General features: G+C 42.2%; 1 long non-coding RNA gene across 2 annotated transcripts in view; it reads right to left on the bottom strand.

Moving 5' to 3' along the window:
- LOC118598621 overlaps positions 1-5,769 on the bottom strand; it is a 56,808-nt gene that overhangs the window by 3,732 nt on the left and 47,307 nt on the right. The window lies entirely within an intron of this gene.

Below are 5,769 nucleotides of genomic sequence, written 5' to 3'. Positions count from 1 at the left end.
TTCCTCTGATCTCCACGCAGAGGGCCTTGGGGGGTTAATTAACAGGATGCAGATAATGCCACGCTAATGAAGGCAAGACCACTGTCTGCCCCCTCCCCCCTCCAGGATCCTTCTGACACCCTTTGGCGCCGTTTGGCATCACGAGCACGAAGACAGACGGAAATGACGATCTAATTAGAGGAAGGATGAAAACACTCGAATAAAAAAGCTCAACGGTTTGGTCCATTTCTGGAGGAGGAACCGAGCCGACCGACAGCAGCCAAACTCGCCGTTAGTTGTGATGCAACAATAAACTGGCCCCTCCCCCTAACGTTCCAAATAGGAAGTATCCAAATGCTCTGAAAATCCCATAGACGTCAACAGAGAAATATCTCAGTCATTCTATTGGTCAGAATTCTTGATCTGATAATTCTTTTTTTTCTTGATACCTTTTATGTGGTTCTTTATAAACTGACCAATCATAAGGCTCAATAAAAGTAGGCGGAGCCTGCAGACCCCCAAGTCCGAATCATATTGGAGACAACAAAATATGAGTAGTGCTGTCATGCAATTCATTTCTTTGTGCGATTAATTGATTGTGATCAGTAATTAATTAATCGATTTTAATCGCAGTGATTTTCTAAGTTAATAACTTATTAATTCCTAATTCTGAGGTAGTTTTTTAAGTTTGTGACATTGTGACACAGTTAAAAAATCTAAATAAAACTGAGTTTTCAAACCTTCACTTTGACACCACCGAGGAAAAATATATATTTTTTTCAAATCTTGAACAAATAAAATAAAAAAAGCAGCAAAAAAAAAAAAACATTCAGTCTAGAGTCTCTAATTTACTACAACAAAAAACAGTAGGAAGACTTTTCTGAGCAATCCAAAAAACATGAAGTTCTTATTCATTCAAATGTTGATATAATTTTGGAGAACTCTACAGAGACGCCGGCACACACAGGGTTGTTGTTTTCAGCAGATCTGTCAGACTCTCTGGTTCTGTGAGCTTCACTCCTGCACTGCACCTGAGGTCCATTTGAAACGGAACTTCCGTCTGTCTGTGGTTCAGTTTTGTCAGAGCCGCCCGCCTAAGTAAACCCGGATCCTTCACTCCCGCTCCTCATCTTCTTCTACATCTACTGTTTTCTCATCAAGGATCACCTGGATTTCCCCTCGTCATCGACCGACCACCTTCTCTCCAGGACCGCCGCTCATCCGCTCAACTTCTCAACCAACAACCTCTGGCTCTCCGTTGTCCTGCGTTTGGGTCCTCCACCACAACTTCATAACAAGTTTGAGCATTAACCGGAGAGAGGGAAAATAAAAATAAAACTGGAGGATATTTTCTTCTTTTCTTGATGAAAACATGAAAAACACATAAAGCTAGGACAATTGTGCACGCTACGACGGCAGCTAAGGGACCCGCAGGACAGTAGACCTGCTGGATCATGGGTAACGGGGATCATTATCACTGCTAGCACAGCAGTCGATCCAGCTCTCTGGGCTCTGGGACAGGCCGGAGACCTGTCCAGGGTGTTCCCCGCCTTCCCCAGGTCAGGTCAAAAAAGGCGCCATCTTGACTCTCTTTTTCTACCCTTTGTTCTCTGAAAACGTCACATGCCTAAAGCTGTGTCCCTGATTGGTTGACGTGCTCACCTGACGACCGCTACACATCGACTAAAACTGAAACTTCCTGATGTGATTGCATCGTCACATCAGTGATTTGGACTCTTCTGAGTCCAGGCTTTCAGGTGAACATGGTTGAGACTCCTTTGATGGAGTTTTTTTACTCTTCAGGTGTTGCTCCTGTTTTCACGGCTGATGGTGACCCCGTGAGGATCTGGTCGGAAGGAAGACTTTGGTTGGGCGCGTGGATTCAGAAACCGGAGGAGCTCATCTCTTCATTTTAATCCATAACAAAGCGAGTCTTTGTGGTCAGTGTCCTGAAGCTGCAGCGTCTCCGCCGCTGACCTAGAAAGGATCAATCCCAGCCGTTTATTCCAGGCGGGCGGACTCCCCGCCCCGGCTGTGAAACGCGATGAGATCCTACGGCGCTTAGCGTGGCGTCAGAGTGTGAAATTAAAGCGCACGTGAGGAAAAGCAGCGGCGCAGCAGCTTATCTGCACATTCAGACAACTGGAACATCCAAAGCCTCCAAACTTGCAGCCGTCCCTTTTGTCTGGCTCAGAGGCAAACACTGTAACACCCCAGCCGGCGTCAGATCGCCAACTACCCCCCCAGGGTAAGACCTGCCCCCCCAGATATTTATATCCTCCTTTAAACCACAGGAGGATTCAGAGCAAATCCAGTGAAAAGGAGAACACTCGACTATCTATCCCCCCTCCTCAAAATAAAATAAAAGTTCCTCTGACTAAAGTTATGAACCAACAGAGAACTCTGTCCACAACAGAAGAGAAGGCCTGAGCTCTGCAGCACCCCCTATTGGCAGAAGGGTGAACAGCAAAGACAAACGTGATCGTTCGTGTCCAGAAAAGTGTTTTCTACAGTTAGAAATGAAGGAAGATTTCATCATAAACGTTCTTTGTTTCAGAGATAAAGTGTAGTACAGACATTTAAATAAAATGGTTAGTTACTACAAATGATCACTTTATTTTATTTTGAAGATTTAATTTTATTTACATTTTCATGTAAAGATATTAAATTTGAATGACTCAAAATGTTCAAAACACTAATTAAAAAAATGACAACATGCTCTTCTGAAATAGTTTTCAGAAGCCTTTGGGAAGGTCCCCCCAGCAGGACCCTTCTCATAGAAGGGTCCTGCTGGGGGGACCTTCCCAAAGGCTGGGACGTTTGGGGCAAAGTCTTGGAGTATTTCTGGAGCACAGTGGATCCTGTGAAGCAGCTGAAGTTGGAATAAATCCACCACTTTTGTCTAAAAATAAAGCTTTTACCAGAAAAACGATCCGCGACTGCAGGAACCCTCGCAGAGCTGAGGACGGAGGAGGCAAACACCAGAATCATGTGTGCATGTGTGCGTGCACGTGCATGCTTCGGTGCCAGCCTGACTGGAGCTGTCATCACAGTGGAAATCAATTCACCGACACATAATATGCGGCGCTCAGCAGAGGAAACCCGACGCTGGACGTCACGCCGAGTCCATCAGCTGGCCGGAGCCGCTCCAATCACGTCCTCGTCCGGCACGTCGGGAAATGTGTTGGGATGGCAGGAACTTCTGCTGATCGTCCGGCTGAATGTTAGGAATCTGAACATAATCTAGGATAATCCAACTCATTTTGATCCCTTTTCATTCTTTCTTTGAGGATTTCTACATTCTTTGATTGTGTTTGTCAGTCGTCGTCCATCAGAATCTATCAGGTTTTTCTCGTTTCTGGTTTTTGAAATACATTTTTATTTTCATGCAAAAAAAAAACATAAAAATACCTTTTTAGTTTAGATGTTTAGATTTCTTTTTAGATTTTTAGCTTTATGTTCTTCAAACATTTCAGCTGATGTTTCCGATTCAGAGTCAAGTCGGATTATTTGTTGTATTTTTATGGTTTTTAAACCTCTGATCAAACTGATGAGCCGTTCTTTTTCATTCCAATTATATGAATTGATCGATGTTTGTTTTGTTTTTGCTCATCACTATCATTAAAATAGAGTTAACTTCTAATCTAAGCTCCAGTTCTATTTGTGTTTTTGATTCTTTCCAAATATTCAGACTTTCTTTGGCTCATTTATTTTCTGTCTCTTAACTTTGCAGCTTTTACAGGTAAAATCAAGTTTTTACATTTATTTGAGAAGATTTTTCTGTTTATCTTTCAGTGTTTCGACCGTCTGGAGCGGATCAGCTGATCACCCAAACAGCCGACTGTCAGGAGATGACGATAAAAGAGGAAGAGGCTCCTCTGTGTCGTTGTCAAGTTAAATAAACCTCTAAACGTCGACTGCTGGTCCATCAGTGGTTTCTGTTTTCTCAGTCACTTCCTGCGTTTCCTCATGTTTGGTTACCTTGTTGTGATCCGTCCAGGTGTGTCGCATGGACTTGGGTTTGGTTCGTAGCAAACATCCAGAAAGAAACTGAACATTTTTTCAGTTTCTGAAATCTATCAGTTTCTGAAAATATTTTTTTGTTTTTAAATTTTCAAAATTCAGGAGTCGGAACTAAAACTTGGAATTTCACAGGAAACTTCCTGTTTTTATTTTTCTGAGAGAAAAGATGCAGAAACGTTTTCATCCTTTAGTTCAGTGACCTCTAACCTTTTTTAGGCCACAGAGTGGTTTAACCCTTTAATACCCGAGATGTCGTCGTGATGCTTAAACACAAAATCTTCAACTTACTGTAACTTTTCAACCATGAACCAACCAACTTAAATCCATCAGATTCTGAAGGAGAAAAGCGCCGCGAGACTTTTTCTGAGTTGATCGTGTTAAAAATGTCAAAAAATCAAAGAACATAAATACCAGACATCATAAAGGGTTAATATCAGACAAACTCAAGTTGGGAATTCTTTCTTTGAAGCTTCCAGTTTCTGAAGAATCTATTTTTCAAGTTGAAATGCTACTAAATAAATTTAGCATGAAGTCCCACTCTGATAATCTCTTGATCTATTTCAAAGTGTTCAAATTTATCTATTTATTATGATTATGTCATTTTTTGCCATAATAAAAGAACCTGTGTCGTTTTCTAGGACATAGTTTCTGCAGAGCAGCAGGAGTTCATTAGAAATTGACTTAAAAAAAAAAAAAAAACGTCTCTCCCCTTCCTTTTGTGCCCTTAAACTTATCAAATTCTGTTCCATCCGGTCCGAAATAAATAAATAAATAACTATCAAACTTAATCAATATAAATAAAGTTTAGCATAAATTACAAAATGGGTTTATACAAATATAAACTTTGCATGTCAGAAGATTAATAACTCCCCTTTCGTTTGTTCACTTCCATCTTCTTCCTTTAGGGGTCGCTGCAGCGTAACAGCACCCACTGTTTCACATCAGTGATTTGGCAGAGTTTTTACGCCGGATGCCCTTCCTGACACAACCCTGTACTTGAGGGGCACAGGGACCCAGTTAGGCAGCAGCGTCAAGGGTCTAAGGACCCAATCTGGGTGGGGATCAGTGGACAACCCTGGAAATCGAACCCAGGGCTCCTGCATGTCAGCCCTTCACCTAGCCCACTGAGCCACCCAGCCGCTCCACGCCTACATATTATAAGGAGATTTTAGGTTTTGTTTTGAATGAAATCCTTCCACTAAAGCAGCAGTTTTCTTATTGACAATCAACTGAACCAACAGCAGAACACAAGTCTATCTGTTGTCTATCAAGTTCTTTATACAAAATACAACAATGAACTAATCAAAGGAAGAGCTGTAAAAACGCCTCTAAATGCAGAAAACATTCACCAGAAAAACGTACATTCATGATTAAGATTTAATAACAAAATGGAGCTGAAAATGTCAGTGGGTTAATTTCTTGAAGTTACGGTTTGTTCTTTCACTACTTATATTTTCATTGCAGGGCCACACAGACAGATGACCACAAACACTCATTTAGAGACACCAACCAACCAACTATTCGTAGTCCTGCCCGAGGGGAAGAGGAAGAACAGAGCGTGTCAGGCCTGAGTGGGGTCTTTCAGGATGCAGAAGCCTCGATTGTTGCATCTGGTTCCATAAATGTTGGTGGTGGTCTACAGAAAACATCCCACAGTCCTCTGTGCGGCTCTGACTACCGTCTGCAGAGCCTCCCACAGTGACAGGTGAGGATTGAGCTCCCCGACCCATCGCCTGAGCCTCCTCAAATAAATAAGAGTGCTGATGT

The sequence above is a fragment of the Oryzias melastigma genome, linkage group LG3, assembly GCF_002922805.2.
Source record: "Oryzias melastigma strain HK-1 linkage group LG3, ASM292280v2, whole genome shotgun sequence".
In the NCBI taxonomy this organism is placed as follows: Eukaryota; Metazoa; Chordata; class Actinopteri; order Beloniformes; family Adrianichthyidae; genus Oryzias; species Oryzias melastigma.
This window is presented reverse-complemented; position numbering and strand designations above follow the sequence as displayed.